General features: G+C 45.9%; 1 pseudogene; it reads right to left on the reverse strand.

Annotated features, from left to right (window-relative positions):
- Window positions 1-16,017: 16,017 nt before the first annotated feature.
- Window positions 16,018-20,794, reverse strand: LOC141109865 (DNA-directed RNA polymerase III subunit RPC5 pseudogene; annotated as a pseudogene).
- Between the last annotated feature and the right edge of the window lie 848 nt (window positions 20,795-21,642).

Genomic DNA, 21,642 nt, shown 5'->3' on the forward strand with positions numbered 1-21,642 from the left:
ACAAGGCATGGTGGGTGTAATGCAAGATGAACTGGTGGGTGCAAGACACTTGTTTCTTAAACAGAACTGTGGGAGAGTGGGATATGGCCAGGACACCCTTAGGTAGGTGCAATGTTAATTGGCAGACTCCAAGACTTCTAGCTATACGGGTGAAGGCCTCCAGCCGGACACCACTTCTGTATAGGTAGGACCGCTGTCTCCTACAGCACCAATCTTGTAGCTGTTACTAACGGTAAAAGGTATGCAACTATCTGCAACATTAACAGTTCTCTTTACCCCACACTCACTCACTGTGGGTCTTCAGTCAACGAGCTCCCAGTCTCTCTCACTAGACTTCAGATCCACTAGCCACTGGATCCCCTGAGCTCTTTCACTGTAGCACTCTGTATCTTCCACAAGCGTCACCCCTGCCTTAATGCTGGGTCCCTGGCTTGGCACTCACAGATACTCTTTAAGCTTCACCCCTGCTGAAACGTTAGGTCCCAGGCTTGGCACTCCACAAGGGTCACCTCTCCTGTCCTGTTACATTGACTGAGGCACCCCATTCATTCCTAATCTGTCCTTGCAATGCCCTTGTCTTATCTAATATCACCAGATACCCGCCCACCTAGAGACAGAAGAGAGACGTGCAGCAATTCCAGAATTGAGGCGAAATCAATTGACCTCCTTACAATTGGCCAAGGCAACTATCACTTGGCAAGTAAATTTAATAGCAACCCTGCCTAAACATCAGGGTGCTACATGTGATATGTCCATAACCAAATATAGGAAAAAAGAGAAGCTGCCTCTATTCCCAGGTGGGCACAGGTACTGAGAAGAAGGTCTGAAATGTAAATGCAGAGGGCAGGGGAGCATCTCAGCCCCAGAGTCTCTTTCTCCACTCAAAAGCAGGGACCGACCGAGATTCAAACCATGTATGGGCATGCGGATTGTACCCAAGTTGATTGAACGATCAACTTGGGTACAACCAGCATGTCAGATTTTTCATGGAGTTATTGCCAGCGACTATAGCCACTAGCAATAACCACTGTGTGTTCTCCTGGTTGGGACAGCTCCCCACACCCCTCTGCCAGGAGAACACAATAATTCTCTGAGAGGGATTCCCCCATCAACACTGACTTTGTTGATGGGAAAATCGAGAGATTTTCTTTCTTGCGACCTGTGCTTGCAGGAAAGAAATTCACACCATTTATAACCGGCTTAACATTACACAAACCGAGGTATTTTTTTCTCTCACCGACACTGACACATTTTGTCCTGCCACTAACACTAGCCATGTTTTTTTTTTTGCCACTATCAGCCCAGAGTGTTACAGCACACTAAGGTTGATGTCACATGGGTGACTTTGCCACCAGCAATCCTGCCACTGACAATTTGTCCCATTGACTAGTGTCAGGATGGCTAAGAGGCTGGCTTATTGCCCCTATAGAATTACTCTGAGGCAGTGGTTTGTCGCTTCTATCGCTATTAATCGAGATTGAGCAGCATTTGGTACATTGATGGAGCGACAAATCACTGCCTCAAAGCAGTTCCATAGGGACAAACAGCCAGCTTCTTAGCCATCCTGACTAGGGATGAGCTTCGCGTTCGAGTCGAACCCATGTTCGACTCGAACATCGGCTGTTCGATTGTTCACCGGATTGCGAACGTTATGGGCCGTTTGCGCCAAATTTGTGTGGCGTGTCACGGCCCATAATTCACTGCGGCATCGCAGTGCATTGCTGGCTGATGATTGGCCAAGCATGCACTATGACCTGCATGCTTGGCCAATCACAGCGCCGTCAGTAGAGAGAGCTGTGGCTTTGGCCAATTATGGCTCAGGGGGTTTAGAACACGCCCCACACTATATAAGGCTGCCTGCACGGCGGCCCTGTGTAGTGTGTTCCAGCGTGCTTAGATAGACAGAGAGACAGTGTCATTTCATTTGAGTTAGCTAGATTAGGCAGGACAGTCAGTGAGTTAGCTGCACTTACAGTGTATTGTGTATATATATGCATCCCAGGTGTTGTGTATATATATATATATATATATATATATACACTGTATTCAGTTTAGCTAGATCCGTTCCTGTTATCTTCCTACTGACAGGCAGGCTTGTCTTGTTACAGTATTTACAGCTACCTGAAGAAAATTGCTGGTGTTCAGCTAAAACTACAAGTTAGTGTAGTGCGACCTCTGCACAGTGTTCAGCTAAAACTACAAGTTAGTGTAGTGCGACCTCTGCACAGTGTTCAGCTAAAGCTACAAGTTAGTGTAGTGCGTCCTCCTCACAGTGTTCAGCTAAAACTACAAGTTAGTGTAGTACAAACTCTGCACAGTGTTCAGCTAAAGCTACAAGTTAGTGTAGTGCGTCCTCCTCACAGTGTTCAGCTAAAACTACAATTTAGTGTAGTGCGATCTCTGCACAGTGTTCAGCTAAAGCTACAAGTTAGTGTAGTGCGTCCTCCTCACAGTGTTCAGCTAAAGTTACAAGTTGGTGTAGTGTGTCCTCCTCACACTGTTCAGCTAAAACTACAAGTTAGTGTAGTGCGACCTCTGCACAGTGTTCAGCTAAAGCTACAAGTTAGTGTAGTGCGTCCTCCTCACAGTGTTCAGCTAAAACTACAAGTTAGTGTAGTGCGACCTCTGCACAGTGTTCAGCTAAAACTACAAGTTAGTGTAGTGTGACCTCTGCACAGTGTTCAGCTAAAGCTACAAGTTAGTGTAGTGCGTCCTCCTCACAGTGTTCAGCTAAAACAACAAGTTAGTGTAGTGCGACCTCTGCACAGTGTTCAGCTAAAGCTACAAGTTTGTGTAGTGCGTCCTCCTCACAGTGTTCAGCTAAAGCTACAAGTTGGTGTAGTGTGTCCTCCTCACACTGTTCAGCTAAAACTACAAGTTAGTGTAGTGCGACCTCTGCACAGTATTCAGCTAAAGCTACAAGTTAGTGTAGTGCGTCCTCCTCACAGTGTTCAGCTAAAACTACAAGTTAGTGTAGTGCGACCTCTGCACAGTGTTCAGCTAAAGCTACAAGTAAGTGTAGTGCGTCCTCCTCACAGTGTTCAGCTAAACTACAAGTTAGTGTAGTGCGACCTCTGCACAGTGTTCAGCTAAAGCTACAAGTTAGTGTAGTGTGTCCTCCTCACAGTGTTCAGCTAAAGCTACAAGTTAGTGTAGTGCGTCCTCCTCACAGTGTTCGGCTAAAGCTACAAGTTAGTTTAGTGTGACCTCTGCACAGTGTTCAGCTTAAGCTACAAGTTAAGGTAGTGCGTCCTCCTCACAGTGTTCAGCTAAAGCTACAAGTTAGTTTACTGTGACCTCTGCACTGTGTTCAGCTAAAGCTACAAGTTCAGCTCGAACATCGGCTGTTCGATTGTTCACCGGATTGCGAACGTTATGGGCCGTTTGCGCCAAATTTGTGTGGCGTGTCACGGCCCATAATTCACTGCGGCATCGCAGTGCATTGCTGGCTGATGATTGGCCAAGCATGCACTATGACCTGCATGCTTGGCCAATCACAGCGCCGTCAGTAGAGAGAGCTGTGGCTTTGGCCAATTATGGCTCAGGGGGTTTAGAACACGCCCCACACTATATAAGGCTGCCTGCACGGCGGCCCTGTGTAGTGTGTTCCAGCGTGCTTAGATAGACAGAGAGACAGTGTCATTTCATTTGAGTTAGCTAGATTAGGCAGGACAGTCAGTGAGTTAGCTGCACTTACAGTGTATTGTGTATATATATGCATCCCAGGTGTTGTGTATATATATATATATATATATATATATATATATATATATATATATACACTGTATTCAGTTTAGCTAGATCCGTTCCTGTTATCTTCCTACTGACAGGCAGGCTTGTCTTGTTACAGTATTTACAGCTACCTGAAGAAAATTGCTGGTGTTCAGCTAAAACTACAAGTTAGTGTAGTGCGACCTCTGCACAGTGTTCAGCTAAAACTACAAGTTAGTGTAGTGCGACCTCTGCACAGTGTTCAGCTAAAGCTACAAGTTAGTGTAGTGCGTCCTCCTCACAGTGTTCAGCTAAAACTACAAGTTAGTGTAGTACAAACTCTGCACAGTGTTCAGCTAAAGCTACAAGTTAGTGTAGTGCGTCCTCCTCACAGTGTTCAGCTAAAACTACAATTTAGTGTAGTGCGATCTCTGCACAGTGTTCAGCTAAAGCTACAAGTTAGTGTAGTGCGTCCTCCTCACAGTGTTCAGCTAAAGCTACAAGTTGGTGTAGTGTGTCCTCCTCACACTGTTCAGCTAAAACTACAAGTTAGTGTAGTGCGACCTCTGCACAGTGTTCAGCTAAAGCTACAAGTTAGTGTAGTGCGACCTCTGCACAGTGTTCAGCTAAAGCTACAAGTTAGTGTAGTGTGTCCTCCTCACAGTGTTCAGCTAAAGCTACAAGTCAGTGTAGTGCGTCCTCCTCACAGTGTTCGGCTAAAGCTACAAGTTAGTTTAGTGTGACCTCTGCACAGTGTTCAGCTTAAGCTACAAGTTAAGGTAGTGCGTCCTCCTCACAGTGTTCAGCTAAAGCTACAAGTTAGTTTACTGTGACCTCTGCACAGTGTTCAGCTAAAGCTACAAGTTCAGCTCGAACATCGGCTGTTCGATTGTTCACCGGATTGCGAACGTTATGGGCCGTTTGCGCCAAATTTGTGTGGCGTGTCACGGCCCATAATTCACTGCGGCATCGCAGTGCATTGCTGGCTGATGATTGGCCAAGCATGCACTATGACCTGCATGCTTGGCCAATCACAGCGCCGTCAGTAGAGAGAGCTGTGGCTTTGGCCAATTATGGCTCAGGGGGTTTAGAACACGCCCCACACTATATAAGGCTGCCTGCACGGCGGCCCTGTGTAGTGTGTTCCAGCGTGCTTAGATAGACAGAGAGACAGTGTCATTTCATTTGAGTTAGCTAGATTAGGCAGGACAGTCAGTGAGTTAGCTGCACTTACAGTGTATTGTGTATATATATGCATCCCAGGTGTTGTGTATATATATATATATATATATATATATATATATATATATATATATACACTGTATTCAGTTTAGCTAGATCCGTTCCTGTTATCTTCCTACTGACAGGCAGGCTTGTCTTGTTACAGTATTTACAGCTACCTGAAGAAAATTGCTGGTGTTCAGCTAAAACTACAAGTTAGTGTAGTGCGACCTCTGCACAGTGTTCAGCTAAAGCTACAAGTTAGGGTAGTGCGTCCTCCTCACAGTGTTCAGCTAAAGCTACTAGTTGGCGTAGTGCGTCCTCCTCACAGTGTTCAGCTAAAACTACAAGTTAGTGTAGTGCGACCTCTGCACAGTGTTCAGCTAAAGCTACAAGTTAGTGTAGTGCGTCATCCTCACAGTGTTCAGTTACAACTACAAGTTAGTGTAGTGTGACCTCTGCACAGTGTTCAGCTAAAGCTACATGTTAGTGTAGTGCGTCCTCTGAACAGTGTTCAGCTAAAACTACAAGTTAGTGTAGTGCGACCTCTGCACAGTGTTCAGCTAAAGCTACAAGTTAGTGTAGTGCGTCCTCCTCACAGTGTTCAGCTAAAACTACAAGTTAGTGTAGTGCGACCTCTGCACAGTGTTCAGCTAAAGCTACAAGTTAGTGTAGTACGTCATCCTCACAGTGTTCAGTTACAACTACAAGTTAGTGTAGTGTGACCTCTGCACAGTGTTCAGCTAAAGCTACATGTTAGTGTAGTGCGTCCTCTGAACAGTGTTCAGCTAAAACTACAAGTTAGTGTAGTGCGACCTCTGCACAGTGTTCAGCTAAAGCTACAAGTTAGTGTAGTGCGTCTTCCTCACAGTGTTCAGCTAAAACTACAAGTTAGTGTAGTGCGTCCTCCTCACAGTGTTCAGCTAAAACTACAAGTTAGTGTAGTGCGACCTCTGCACAGTGTTCAGCTAAAGCTACAAGTTAGGGTAGTGCGTCCTCCTCACAGTGTTCAGCTAAAGCTACAAGTTGGTGTAGTGTGACCTCTGCACAGTGTTCAGCTAAAGCTACAAGTTAGTGTAGTGCGTCCTCCTCACAGTGTTCAGCTAAAGCTACAAGTTGGTGTAGTGCGTCCTCCTCACAGTGTTCAGCTAAAACTAAAAGTTAGTGTAGTGCGACCTCTGCACAGTGTTCAGCTAAAGCTACAAGTTAGTGTAGTGCGTCATCCTCACAGTGCTCAGCTAAAACTACAAGTTAGTGTAGTGCGACCTCTGCACAGTGTTCAGCTAAAGCTACAAGTTAGTGTAGTGCGTCCTGTGAACAGTGTTCAGCTAAAGCTACAAGTTAGTGTAGTGCGACCTCTGCACAGTGTTCAGCTAAAGCTACAAGTTAGTGTAGTGCGTTCTCCTCACAGTGTTCAGCTAAAGCTACAAGTTAGTGTAGAGCATCCTCCTCAGTGTTCAGCTAAAACTACAAGTTAGTGTAGTGCAAGCTCTGCACAGTGTTCAGCTAAAGCTACCTGTAGAAGGTTGGTGGTGTTTTCCTGATCCTATCACTACCACAGGCAGTTAAATAAGCTACAAGTTAGTTTTTTGCGAGTTCTGCACAGTGTTCACCTAAAGCTACCTGTCGAAGGTTGGTGGTGTTTTCCTGATCCTATCACTACCGCAGGCAGCTAAATAAGCTACAAGTTAGTTTTTTGCAAGCTCTGCACAGTGTTCAGCTAAAGATACCTGTAGAAGGTTGGTGGTGTTCTCATACAACAGGCAGGCAGTTGATTTTGCTAGCTGTAGTATCAGTATATATATATATATATATATATATATATATATATATATATATATATCCCAGCTTAGTGCAGCTACAGGCCATTAGTATGTCTGGAAGGCCAACAAGGAGAGGCAGACAGTCACAAGAAAATAAAAGAGGGCAAGCAGGCTCTGTGTCTAGAGGCAGCAGTGCTGGTCGTGGAGACGGTGCATCCTCATCAGCACGTGGCCGTGGGACATGCTTGGCCTTTTTTTCGGCAGCTGGCCGTGTTGAGCCGCAACATGCCGAAGACTTGGTCGAGTGGATGACCAAGCCGTCCTCATCCTCCTCATCCTCGCTCACCCATGCTCAGGGTACTTTGTCTGGCAAAGCAGCTGCCAACGCGGCCTCTTCCCTCGGCTCAATGGCATCAGTGACTCCTTCCCTAGCCCCACCATGTCCTCCTGAGGAGTCCCTCGAACTGTTTGACCACAGTGTTCGGTACATGCTCCAGGAGGATGCCCAGCGTTTAGAAGGCTCTGATGATGATACTGAGCTAGATGAAGGCAGTAACGTGAGCACGGACAGAGGGGGTGCCCAAGAAGGACAGTAATCTGGCAGTCATGCTCCCCCTGTTGCAGCATACTGCCAGGTTTGCTCCAGTGATGAGGAGGGAGGGGATGATGAGGTCACAGACTCAACGTGGGTGCCTGATAGGAGAGAGGAGGAGGAGGCACATCACCAACGAGGCAGGATGCCCTCCAGGGGCCAGCCTAAGGGCAGCACACTGACTGCATCACACCCCAAAGCTCCGCATGTGCAGGGTGCTGCTGTCTCTGCATGTTATTCCAAAAGTTCTTTGGTGTGGGCCTTTTTTGAGACGAGTGCATCAGATCGCACCGCTGCTATTTGCAACATATGTCTCAAGCGTATCTCGCGTGGTCAAAACATCTCCCGCTTGGGCACCACATGCTTGACCAGACATATGTTGACCTGCCATGCAGTTGGTTGGCAAGCGTGTCTAAAAGACCCACACCAAAGAACAAAGAGGACCTCTCCTTGCTCCTCATCAGCTGAGATCTCCAACCCCACTATACCTTCAGTCCTCTCTGAGACCTGCACTGAGAAGAATGAAGGTGTAGAATTAGGTGTGTCACAGCCAAGTACTTGTGGGCAATCTGCTTTCGGTACACCGATGTCAGATTGTACCAGGCAAATTCCCCTGCCCCAGCTGCTGCACCGCCGAAAGAAGTTCGCTCGCAGCCATCCACATGCCCAGCGGTTAAATGCTAGCTTGGCAAAATTGCTAGCACTTCAACTGCTGCCTTTTCAGTTGGTAGACTCTGCCCTCTTCCGTGAGTTTGTGGAATGTGCGGTTTCTCAGTGGCAGGTACCCAAACGCCACTTTTTCTCATGGAAGGCGATTCTGGCTCTCTACAGGCATGTGGAAGGCAATGTCTTGGCCTTGCTGGACAGGGCGGTCAGCGGTAAGGTGCATATTACCGCTGACTCATGGTCCAGCAGGCATGGACAGGGATGTTACCTAAGTTTCACCGCACATTGGGTGACTCTGCTGGCAGCTGGGAAGGATGCAGGACAAGGTGCAGTAGTGTTGGAGGTTGTTCCGCCACCACGCCTCCAAAATGCCACTACTAATGATTGTTACACACCGCTCTCCTCCACCCCCTCCTCTTCTTCTTCCTCCATGGCCTCTTCCTGTGCTTTGTCCTTGGAACCAGCGGTGCTCCATAGCCATTCAAGGGGCTACACAAGTATGCAGGCCAAAAGATGCCATGCGGTGCTTGAGCTGGTGTGCTTGCGGGACAGGAGCCACACTGGGGCAGAGGTTCTGTCAGCTCTGCAGGGGCAGGTTCAGAGGTGGTTGACGCCACGCCAGCTTAAGGCAGGAATGGTGGTTTGCAACAATGGCAACAACCTCCTCTCTGCACTCCGACAGGGACAAATGACCCATGTGCCCTGTTTGGATCACGTCCTTAACTTGATGGTGCAGCGGTTCTTGGGCAGGTACCCGGGCTTACAGGATGTCCTGAGTCAGGGCAGGAAAGTCTGTGTGCATTTCCGCCGGTCATATAATGCCAGTGCTCGGCTGGCAGACCTCCAAAAGGAGTTTAACCTGCCCAAGAACCGCCTAATCTGTGACATGCCCACCAGGTGGAACTCAACGTTGGCCATGCTGCAGCGGCTGCACACGCAGCAGAGGGCCATCAATGAGTACCTGTGCGACTATGGCACCAGGACAGGGTCAGGGGAGCTTGTTTTTTTTTCCCCACGCCAGTGGGCCATGATCAGGGATGCATGCACTGTCCTGTCACCATTTGAGGAGGCCACGAGGATGGTGAGCAGTGACAGTGCATGCATCAGTGACACTGTCCCCCTTTTCCACCTGTTGGAGCACACGCTGCGTGGAATAATGGACAGGGCACTTGAGGCAGAACAGAGGCAGGAAGAGGAGGACTTCCTTAGCTCTCAAGGCCCCCTTTATCCAGACAGTGTTTCTGCGTGCCCGCCGATCACACAGGAAGAGGAGGAGGAGGAGGAGGATTATGTCAGTATGGAGGTGGAGCCTGGCACTCAGCATCAGCAGCAGTCTTTAAGGGATCAGTCCCAAGAAACACATGGACTTGTACGTGGCTGGGAGGAGGTGGCTGCGGATCATGTCGTCCTTAGTGACCCAGAGGACTCCGGACCGATTGCCTCAGCAAACCTACACTGCATGGCCTCCCTGATCCTGCAAAGCCTGCGTAAGGATCCTCGTATTTGTGGTATCAAGGAGAAGGACCAATACTGGCTGGCAACCCTCCTTGATCCACGTTACAAGGGTAAGGTTGTGGACCTTATCTTGCCATTGCAGAGGGAGCAGAGGATGAAACATCTTCGGGAGGCCTTGCAGAAAGGTCTGTGCAACGCGTTCCCAGAGACTGGGAGGTTACAAACTCCTGTTTCTGGACAACGTGTTGCTGAGGCTTCGGTTAGTCAAAGAAGGAGCGGTGGAGAAGGTGGCCGTCTGACCGATGCGTTCAGACAATTTTTTAGTCCGCAGCCCCAAGGTATGATCGGTTCCAGCAACCATCGCCAGCGTCTGTTTTACATGGTGCAGGAATACCTAGGGGCTAGATCTGACTTGGACACCTTTCCCACCGAAAATCCTCTGGGTTACTGGGTCTTGAGGATGGATCACTGGCCAGAGCTTGCACAGTATGCAATTGAGCTACTGGCCTGTCCTGCGTCCAGCGTTCTTTCGGAACGCACATTCAGTGCTGCTGGAGGCTTTGTAACCAATCACAGGGTGCATCTGTCCACCGACTCGGTCGATCGACTGACCTTCATAAAAATGAATCAGTCTTGGATCACCACCAGCTACCAAGCACCTGATGCTGATGTAACCGAATAATTTTTTTTGAAATCTCAGATCCCTTCAAAGACTGCCTATGCTGATGCTGAGTGACTATCCTGAGTAATTATCCTCTTCCTCCTCAATGATCACGCTGATAGCTTGTAAGAACATTTTTGGTTCTGGGCGCCGCCACCAGTGCCTAAGGCCCAATTTTTCAGCCCCTGTTTAACAGGGGCGTGTAATTACAATTTTTGATACAATACTTTGCAGCAGGGCTCGTTCCTGCGTTCCAGCTAGAGTATCTGTGAGGGGTTGCAGTGTTGTGGCACCCGCACCAGTGCCCAAGGCCCAATTTTTCAGCCCCTGTCTAACAGGGGTGTGTAATTACAGTTTTTGATGCAATATTTTGCAGCAGGGCTCGTTCCTGCATTCCAACTAGAGTATCTGTGAGGGGTTGCAGTGTTGTGGCACCAGCACCAGTGCCTAAGGCCCAATTTTTCAGCCCCTGTTCAACAGGGGCATGTAATTACAATTCTTGATCTAATATTTCACAGCAGGGCCCGTTTCTGCCCCCACCAAGAGCGAATGAGGACTTACAGTGTTGTGGCACCAGCACCACCACCACCACCAAAGGCCCAATTTTTCTGCCCCTGTTGGGCATGTGATTACAATTCTTGATCTAATATTTCACAGCAGGGCCCTGTGAGGGCTTACAGTGTTGTGGCCACAACAACACCTAAGGCCCAAATTTCTGCTGAGTATATAGGGCAGGCCCCTACTCTCAAACATCCAACTTACAAACGACTCCTACTTGCAAACAGAAGGAGACAACAGGAAGTGAGATGAAATCTACCCCAGGAAGGGAAATTTTCTCCTGTATGAGTTAATATGGGAAAAACATTTCTCCTTGCCACTGATGCTTTATCACCAAACCTTGTTTCACAAAAAAAAACCCAAATTTTCAAAAAACATTTGTCATTGGGACAAAAAGTGAGGTGAAATCTTCTGAAGAGGAGCACAGGCAGCAAAACAAATGTCACAGGGGTGATAACCCTTCCCTATGTTTTCCAAAAAGCTTAAAATAGATTCTACTTAACAACAAACCTACAGTCCCTATCTTGTTTGCACCGCCTGTATACTGCTGTTCAGAGTACAGAGCCTGTATACTGCTGTTTCCTTTTTTAATTTGGGTGCGGGGACCCAAAGGGCCTGGTAATGGACTGGGGGGTACCAATGCCATTTGTCTCACTGATTTTCATCCATATTACCAGGACCCGACATTACATTAAAACCGCAAGCAGTTTTAAATGACTTTTTTCCTTTAAAAATGACATTTTGTGCAGGGACTGTTCTAAGCACGGGAAACACGCGCCACTTTACAGGCAAACTATAGACACCCCCCAGGTACGATATTTAAAGGAATATTTAACTTTTTTTTTTTTTTACTTTAAGCATCATTAAAATCACTGCTCCCGAAAAAACGGTCGTTTTTAAAAGTTTTTTTTGCATTGATACATGTCCCCTGGGGCAGGACCCGGGTCCCCAAACCCTTTTTAGGACAATACCATGCAAATTAGCCTTTAAAACTTTTGATTTCGAATGTTTGAGTCCCATAGACGTCAATGGGGTTCTAACGTTCGTGCAAATTTTCAGTCCGTTCGCAGGTTCTGGTGCGAACCGAACCGGGGGGTGTTCGGCTAATCCCTAATTCTGACACTAGTAATTTTGTAGCTAGTGATCGCTATGAGCTAAGGACTCTTTCACACCAGCCTGCACACTAAGAACCTGTGCCTGCTAGTATACCCTGTGTAGGAGCAGTGCAATTCTTTGTTAAAAGGTAACTTTTTTTTTTTATTTAACTTTATCGAAGTGTCACAAAATGACCCTTCGTTCAAATCCAGGCATTTCAGTGCACTGCATAGAAATGCATACATGCTGCATTTTTACCCTGTGCACACCACTGCACATACACTATATTGTCAAAAGTATTGGGACACCTTTACATGAACTTTAATGGCATCCCAATCTTAGTCCATAGGGTTCAATTTTTAATTGGCTCACCCTTTGCAGCTATAACAGCTTCAACTCTTCTGGGAAGGCTGTATACAAGGTTTAGGAGTGTGTCTATGGGAATGTTTGACCATTTTTCCAGAAGCGCATTTGTGAGGTCAGGCACTGATGTTAGACGAGAAGGCCCCCAACCCCTGAGAAACAACCCCACACCATAATCCCCACTCCACCAAATTATTTGGAACAGTGCCCAAAGCAAAGTAGCGCACTTCCTTTCTTAGGGTGTCTGCATTCTGGATGAAGTAGTAAAGCAGACACCTTTGGACAACATTATTGTCAGTCTGGGGGGGGGGGTTTAGTGTTAGACTATCAGATTTAGATGGACTCGACTACCAAATTTGAAACTCAACTCCAGCTAACAATTATTAGGTTAATACAGCAGTTTTTTTTCAGAGGGCTGCATGCTTATTGTTGGCTCAACCTCATACTCCTCCCCCAATTCCAGGCTTCCTGACTTTTGAAAGTTCCCAGATATGTCAATTAGGGATGAGCTTAGGCCCGTTCTGATACTAGTCTGAACCCAACTGATCTCTCCTACCAGGAAGTTGTCACTACAGACCACCAGTCATAAGTGTCGGAGGCATTCACCACCCCGCAGCCACACATAAAAATGCCCCTTGTATACATCTAGTGCGGTGGGGAACACCTTTGCTGCTTATGATTGGCTGCCTGCAGTTACAGCTTCCTGTCAAGGGGGCTAAGGTGGGTTCAGACTCATATCCAAATGCAAAAAACACTCTGAGAGCTCTGAGGAAGGGGGTTGTCTCCACAAACACATTAGTTTTCCAATCGGATGGTCTATTGATGGGGACACTGCCCATAGCCGAGTATCCGTGTTATATAGGAAACAACAGTGCAACACTATAGAAATTACATTAATACTTCTTATGCCCCGTACACACGGTCGGACTTTGTTCGGACATTCTGACAACAAAATCCTAGGATTTTTTCCGACGGATGTTGGCTCAAACTTGTCTTGCATACACACGGTCACACAAAGTTGTCGGAAAATCCGATCGTTCTGAACGCGGTGACGTAAAACATGTACGTCGGGACTATAAACGGGGCAGTGGCCAATAGCTTTAATCTCTTTATTTATTCTGAGCATGCGTGGCACTTTGTCCGTCGGATTTGTGTACACACGATCGGAATTTCCGACAACGGATTTTGTTGTCGGAAAATTTTATATCCTGCTCTCAAACTTTGTGTGTCGGAAAATCCGATGGAAAATGTGTGATGGAGCCTACACACGGTCGGAATTTCCGACAACAAGGTCCTATCACACATTTTCCGTCGGAAAATCCGGCCGTGTGTACGGGGCATAACAAGTAAAAAAAATATATATATAATACAAAAAGAGCATAACCATGAATTAAAAAATGTATTAGGGTATTGTGCCAGCTGCTTTTAATTGTAATGCCCCGTACACACGGTCGGATTTTCCGACGGGAAATGTGTGATAGGACCTTGTTGTCGGAAATTCCGACAGTGTGTAGGCTCCATCACACATTTTCCATTGGATTTTCTGACACACAAAGTTTGAGAGCAGGATATAAAATTTTCCGACAACAAAATCCGTTGTCAGAAATTCCGATCGTGTGTACACAAATCCGACGGACAAAGTGCCACGCATGCTCAGAATAAAGAGATAAAAGCTATTGGCCACTGCCCCATTTATAGTCCCGACGTACGTGTTTTACATCACTGCGTTTAGAACGATCGGATTTTCCGACAACTTTGTGTGACCGTGTGTATGCAAGACAAGTTTGAGCCAACATCCGTCGGAAAAAATCCTAGGATTTTGTTGTCGGAATGTCCGAACAAAGTCCGACCGTGTGTACGGGGCATTACACTTTTTGGGCTGCTAGCATGGTTTTTCTTTGTTCACATTGGTTATCCATGTTATACGCCTGAAGTTTTTATACATTAGTGAGTATCCATTTATTTTTGGGGATTCCATAAATTGTTTGCTGGTAATGCACAAGGAGTTTGCTACCTTTTGAGTGTGTTTTTTGCAGTTGACTGAAGATTTCCCGATCTATGTACAGCTGCACCTGGGAAAGCATTGCGCAACTAAATACCTTTGGGAGTACCTTGTTTTGAGTGCTGGAATGTTTTTGAAGATTCAGTCATATCCAAAAGCACCTGTGCTCATCCCTGATGGCAATAATCGCAATGGGTTCTCTGCTTGTCTTTATCGGACAGGTCCCTGCAGGTTCCTAGTAGACTGCCATGAATAATAACACAAGTAGCTGAGCACCATAGGTGTCACCAGCCACAATTAGAGGATCACAAAATTACACTAATAAAATGAAATAATGAGTGAGAACAGGGAAAACATTTAACTTTATTCACTGACTTAACAATAACGCACACAGCAAAAGACTACAAGAACGTTAAAAAAAATATTGAGGTTAGAAGTAAAAAGAAAAAAGTCCATACGTCAATATTCCAACAGAGCTGCTTCCTTCCTTGAAACACTGGCCCCTGCAGGCCATGCAGCTAACTGTATCTTGTTTTTTTGGTAATGGTTGCATGATGGTGCTGGAGCAGTACAGCTACATCCCACTGGTTTCAACTGTGAGGATTCTAGAACTATAAGGACTGCACTGTTCTTTAAGATACCACATACTTCTGTAACTCACGCAACAGCCTTTCGGGATTTTGACCAGCTGTGGCTTTGTGAGATCCTCTCCAAAATCCTGGCTCAGCCTTGTATGGATCATATTCCTGCACTGAGAACATGCTTTGGAGAGAAGCTCCAGCATATCTTGCCTATCCTTGTTTTATTTCTCTTCACTGGTCCACAGGACAAATCCCTGAAAAAGAAGCAGTGCTCTGAGGAGGAAAAGGCACCATGGTCTGTTTACAGCAAGAGATTAAAACTGTTTCCTGAGACATTTTGTCTGAGATTTCACTAAAGTGTGTACAGGAGGAAGACTGGCTAAACGCTTAAAGCGTTTGTTACCCCACCCCCAAAAAAAAAAAAAAATTAAAAAAAAGGATCCTGCTCCTTTAAAGCATGTTATATGACACAGTGCTTGTCCTGTTTCATTTGGCTCCCTGTAACACCTAAAAAAACCTGGCTGATCCTGCCTGTTTCTCCCCACCCCTCTGTAAACTGACCACGGTGTATCATGGCTGCTGAGATCAGACACCGTGGTCAGTTTATGTGTCTTAGTCATCAGCAGCCTGCTATCTGCTTTCATTTCTGCTCCTGTGTCCTCCTCCCCCCTTCCCCCTCCCCTCTCCATCTGTGTGTGAGCTGCCCCTCCTGCTGCTCTCATAACACAAACCTGAATACACCATCGGCACTTCCGCCTATTGCAGTGTCCCCCTCTGTGAATGATTTATAAATATAAATGCTGTAAATACCTCATTTAAGAGCCCAGATTGCGATCACATGACCAGCCAGCTCTCTCATCCTCTCCTCCTCCCTTCCAGACTGACATCAGCAGAGGAATCTCAGCCTCGCCTGCTGTATCTCTTAGAGGAGGAAAAGAGAAAGATGGACAGTCATGTGATTGCAATCTCGCCGGTGAAATTAGGTATTTGCAGCATTTATTTTTATAAATCACACACAGAGGGGGATACTACAATAGGAGGCAGTGCTGATGGTTTATACAGGTTAGAGTGGCTTAACAACCACTTTAAGTTCACCCATAGTCAATACATACTGCTACTTAAACGTCGAAGCCACAAACTCGTTCACTTCTTTTGCTATTGAACCTTTATCTCCTTTAAAGACATGACCATTTACTGACTTGCGTGAATTTTCATCCAAATGGATACTAATAACCAAGCCATTGTTCAGATTGTCATATGTTAAGGTGTCCATGCTTTCCTCATCACTTAATGGTTCCTCTTTCATGAGACACAACTGCCATGTGGGAAATCTGCTGGGTTTACTGTTTTTATCTCTGCAATTCCTTCTCCAACCTGCCTTGGTTCTCCTTGGCCTTGACTCTTGCCATGTTCACCACCTGGTCCCCAGAGATATAGAGAGTATATGGAGCTGAAGATGCATTCCTCTTTTTTAGGCATCATACCTTCCATTGACAAATTGAACACTTTCCCAAGCTTGGCTTGTACTCCCTTCAACAGCATTTTCTGCTTCTGAACCACAGCTTCTTCATAAAAGGCAACATGAACTCCCAGCCCTTTTTGACTCTTGGGATAGCCATTTGATCCAGGAATTCCTTCACATCTTCTATGCAAAGCTTTGTCACAGCAGCCATCTCTTTCCTTACCCCCCATCGGTCCTGAGTGAACTCCCATATAAGATAATCTCTTCCCCGACATAGAACCTCTGCTGGAACCATACTGTGCAGGCTTGATGATTCCTTTGGATACAACACTTTTAACAATCCAATTCCCTTGGACCAACAATGCCATCTCTGTATACATTGAAGAACTGTAATGGATTCTATTTCTGCTGCCAGTAAGCCCATGAGATTTGCAAAAGGTTTCACCTTAACAACTTTCATCAGAATTTTGATCTGATCTGCAAGTGGCAGAGTCCTGACTGAGCTATAGCTAAGACATTGCTAGGTGCAACAGTCTTCTCTGTTTCTTCCTTGACACTGGGAGGCATCAGCATTGGAAGGTATTCACTAGGACAGGGGTCTCCAAACTTTCTAAACAAAGGGCCAGTTTACTGGCCTTCAAATCTTAGGGGAGGGGGGAGGGGGCGAGGGGCTGTGGCCATTGGGAGTAAAGAGTTGCAGAGGAAAAAAACAATGCCCCATTGTTGGTGTCAGTGGGAGGAATTGTGCCCCATCATTGGTGTAATTGGGAGAATTGTGCCCCATTGTTGGTGTCAGTGGGAGGAATTGTGCCCCATTGTTGGTGTAATTGGGAGACATTGTGCCCTATTGTTGGTGTCAGTGGGAGGAATTGTGCCCCATTGTTGGTGTAATTGGGAGAAATTGTGGCCCATTGTTGGTGTTAGTGGGAGAAATTGTGCTACATTGTTGGTGTCAGTTGGAGGAATGGTGCCCCATCATTGGTGTAATTGGGAGAAATTGTGCCCCATTGTTGGTGTTAGTAGGAGAAATTGTGCTACATTTTTGGTTTCAGTTGGAGGAATTGTGCCCCATCATTGGTGTAATTGGGAGAATTGTGCCCCATTGTTGGTGTCAGTGGGAGGAATTGTGCCCCATTGTTGGTGTAATTGGGAGACATTGTGCCCTATTGTTGGTGTCAGTGGGAGGAATTGTGCCCCATTGTTGGTGTAATTGGGAGAAATTGTGGCCCATTGTTGGTGTTAGTGGGAGAAATTGTGCTACATTGTTGGTGTCAGTTGGAGGAATGGTGCCCCATCATTGGTGTAATTGGGAGAATTGTGCCCCATTGTTGGTGTCAGTGGGAGGAATTGTGCCCCATTGTTGGTGTAATTGGGAGACATTGTGCCCTATTGTTGGTGTCAGTGGGAGGAATTGTGCCCCATTGTTGGTGTTAGTGGCAGAAATTGTGCTACATTGTTGGTGTCAGTTGGAGGAATGGTGCCCCACCATTGGTGTAATTGGGAGAAATTGTGCCCCATCATTGGTGTCAGTGTGTTCTTTGTTTCTTGTTTTGTGCTGTGTTGGGTTTCTGCAATCTGAGGAGGGCTGCACTGCTTTATTCTTCCAGTCTGGGTTGCTAAGTGGTTTTGATACTTGTAGTCCACATGGCAGGCACCTTCATGATTTTTGAGCACTGAAGTGTCAAGTCCTCAACACACAGCCCTGGCCAATATTTCTGGTACCTTGTTTTTGTCCTTCCTATATTGTACCTGCTCCTCTCCTCAGGTCATACCTCCCAACATTTTGAGATGGGAATGAGGGACACCTACTAGCAAATGTAAGTAGGTGTAGCAATAACTCTCGGTGGAGCTGCTGGTTTAAAGCGGGCCTGTCCTCTTATCTCTTTACACCCCTTAAATTGTTCAATCCCCTTGGCACAGCTGTAGTGCAGTGTTGTAATGATATGAGTATTGACTTTAACCCACAGTATACATTTACATTTATATTTACCTCTACCTGGGTGTCTGTAGCTCCACCTGCAGGAGAAATAACAACACTGCACACAAACTTCAATAATAACCAGAAATAACTTCTTTCTTTGAATAAGTAGTATATTTATATAAAGGGTTATTACAATGACTACACTATCACACCACGTAGTGTAATAGTATAGTAAACAGTTATAACAATTGGTAACGTACACAAATATACCTAACTGTATATATCTATACCAGGTAGCCTCCCCTGCTCTAAACGGTAAAGTCACTATACTTAGTAAATAAATGCAGAGCCCTGCAATAAAAAAGATAGTCTTGACGTCTTCGGTCTTCGCTAGCTAAGAACTTGTAATTGTAAACCACAAGGGGGTTCCTCTTGGGTGTTGCGCAGTGTAAGGTAACACACTAAGGCAGTTATAATCCGGCAGACTGACTAAGTGCTCTCATATGAAGAAGACAAACATCTAGCATCCGCTCTTGAATACTGAAGTCTATGCAGATGTACTGTTTTCCAACTTTACTTGTTCTGTGGGACTATCAGTCCCAGCAACACTCTGTAACAGTTCTAAGTGTGTGTGCAGTATTAAACAAACTTCCGGGTGTTAACCCTCTCACCACACAGGATCCAGGCAGATGGATGTCTCCATTTCAGCAGTTCTCAGCCCGTATGGAGGCACCACCACACCGTCACACTGTTGCGTTCACTAACGACCAGGAGTCCTCGGTTACCTCCCCACGGGTCTCCGGAACGATCACTTCTGCTGCTCCAGCACACTGTGATACGACGGCTGGATCCTTGCAGCTGCTTCGCTCCTTCTCAAAGTAGGCCGCAACCCTGTGGGACACACACACCCACAGAGTCCTGCAGGCAGGCCACGCATCCCAGGAACAAGAGACTGAGATGGCCGCTCCCGGTCCTTTTATAACCACCCACAGTGCAGTTCAGTTCAACACTTGTCCAGAAGCATTGTGGGTAGGTCACGGCTAAAGTTCAGAAGTAAACAATCAATCACTTCCATGTCACTTCACTTAATCATGAAACATAAAAGTATTGTACCTTTTCAATTATCCACAAGATGGCACTATAACAACTTATGTACTGCATAACACACATATGGCTAAAAACAACAGTTGTGAGCGCTACATACTCCCCCTGCTTTAAATCTTTGGTCCCCAAAGATATGTAAGACCTTGTTCCTGCTACACATCTTAGCTTCTAAACGAGTGCACAGGACCGACAGAGGAGCCTCCCACCAATTCTCAGGTGTTGGAAAGCTACTCTGTGTACCCACAACTGTTACCTTAGTATCAGGTACAGGTGTGCCGAGGGGTGAAACAGGGCTCTCATTGTCCAGATTAACTGAGGAGGAACAAGGCTCATCCACATTCCTTTTGCTGGTAACCTTTGTTGTTTCAGAACACTCGCCCAAAGTATCATAGGTTAGTCTCTTGGGTGGGCGAATGTTCCTCTTTCCCCTTTGTTCTTTTGGTGTGTCCTCTATTTCTGGATGGACACTATTTTCTTCTACTTCAGTGGGAGATAAACACTTCTCAGCTCTTTCAGACAATGGCAAAAACTCTGAAGCTTCTGGCCTAAGGGCCTCACTACCCTCTTTGGTTGTTGGTGATGAAACACTCTCTTCAGCTTTGAGTATATTATGGTTCAATAAATTTTTATTGTTTTTCAACAGATATTTAAAACATAAAAAAACAGAGAAAAAGTATAGACAATGCCAGTAGCCTGACATCAGGTCTCCTGGTATACAAATACAATTTATACAAAAGTTAGAATAGTGCAATCGAGTAGATGTGCAAAGGTCACTTTAAATAAAGCTTTATATTAAACCCGTAAACGTGTGTCTATTGACTTGTAGGAGTTATTTACCCTGGTCCTGGGTGTCCCACTGGGAACCTTCTGTACCCAAAGGCTCAGGGAGTCTGGAAAGTTAAACTAGAACAAATAATTGTCAGAAGTAGTTTCTATAACAAGATTCCATAAAATTTAACGTGTAAGGGGTGAAGAAACACCTTATGGGGGAAGGGCAATCTTGTAGGGTGGATTGCATCGAAGGGAGATCATAGGAGACATAGAAAAAGAAGTTAAGAATAAGAGAAAAGCAGGGAAGAAAAAAAAGTATAGGGTAGTTCATAGAAGGATAGGAGGGAGGGGGAGGGGGCAGAGAGACAGCGAACCTCAGTCTATAAATATGACCATAGCCCCAGGCCGTGGTCTTGCGGAAAGGCCATTTTTAGCTCTTAGGTGGAGATCATCCCCACGAGTCTCTGTTTGAGTTTGTCTGAAGTAGAGTAATGCCTCCAGACACTCCAGACAAATGAAAACTTAGCTTGTTTTCCTGGCCTGCATTTCGTTGGCCTTCATTTCTTCCCTTAGCATAATATTGTTTACCTCACTAACCCATTCTATTAGAGAAGGGGGCGTAGTGGTTTTCCAGTGCCTGGGTATGAGTTGCCTTCCCGCACTGATGAAGAACTTCAGTAGACTATTTTTTTGTGACTTGATGGTCCCGGGTAATATGGAGAGGAGGGCAATGGTGGGTGATGGCATTAGAGGTTTGTCGTATACGTCTGTATAGATCTGGAAGATTTGTGTCCAAAATGGGAGAAGCACGTCACATTCCCACCAGATATGGATGTATGTACCTTTCATTGAGTTGCATCTCCAGCATGTATCTGAATTAGACGGGAACATGACCCTGAGGGTTGTTGGAACTCGATACCACCTTGATAAGAGTTTATAATTTTTTTCCTGCGTATAGCTCGAAATGGAGGTCTTATTCGTGAAAAGAAAGGCGTTACTCCACTCTGCCTCAGTTATTTCTTTCCCAACCTCCGCTGACCATTTTGTAGTATAGTTAGGTAGGGCTCCGTGGGTGTGCTCTAGGATTAGTTTGTATATAAGTGATAAGGTGTGTCGTGGAGTCTCAGGGAGTATGCATAGTTGTTCAAACCTAGTCAGGGGCCTATCAGTTTGTTTAGAGTCGTGGATTTTTTTGCAATAAGAATTCAGGTGTCTACGAGTGAGCCATGTCACTCTGGAAGTAACGTCTATTGGGGTAGATGTGAAAGTGCCTAGGATGATGTAGCTTTAAGTATATTAGATGACCACAACCAGCTAATGTCCATCTCTCCCTCCTCACTGTCTGCAGTTGTCAAAGGCCCAGACTGGGACCTAGTTACAGGCCGTTGTGCAACTTCTAATGTAGATGATAACTCCTCCTCGGGGATTATTCTGACTGCATCAGTAAGGGGCAAAAGGTGATTCCGATGCCAAGTCTTAATTGGTCCAGCACTTCCTTCTGGTCTGATTTCAAAGACTGGAAGTCCTGAGAGCTGTTTACAAACAATGTATGGCTGTGACCGCCAGCAATTCGCCAGCTTGTGTTTCCCAGGAATGCCTAAATTCCTTAATAGGACTCAGGTGTCCTTTTATGAAAGTGCGGTAAAATACCGCTTTTCAGTTCTCAGGCATTCTCAGAGGAGATCGCTCTCCTCTGAGTGCCTGTTTATGAAAGTG

This window comes from Aquarana catesbeiana, linkage group LG10 (assembly GCF_042186555.1).
Source record: "Aquarana catesbeiana isolate 2022-GZ linkage group LG10, ASM4218655v1, whole genome shotgun sequence".
In the NCBI taxonomy this organism is placed as follows: Eukaryota; Metazoa; Chordata; class Amphibia; order Anura; family Ranidae; genus Aquarana; species Aquarana catesbeiana.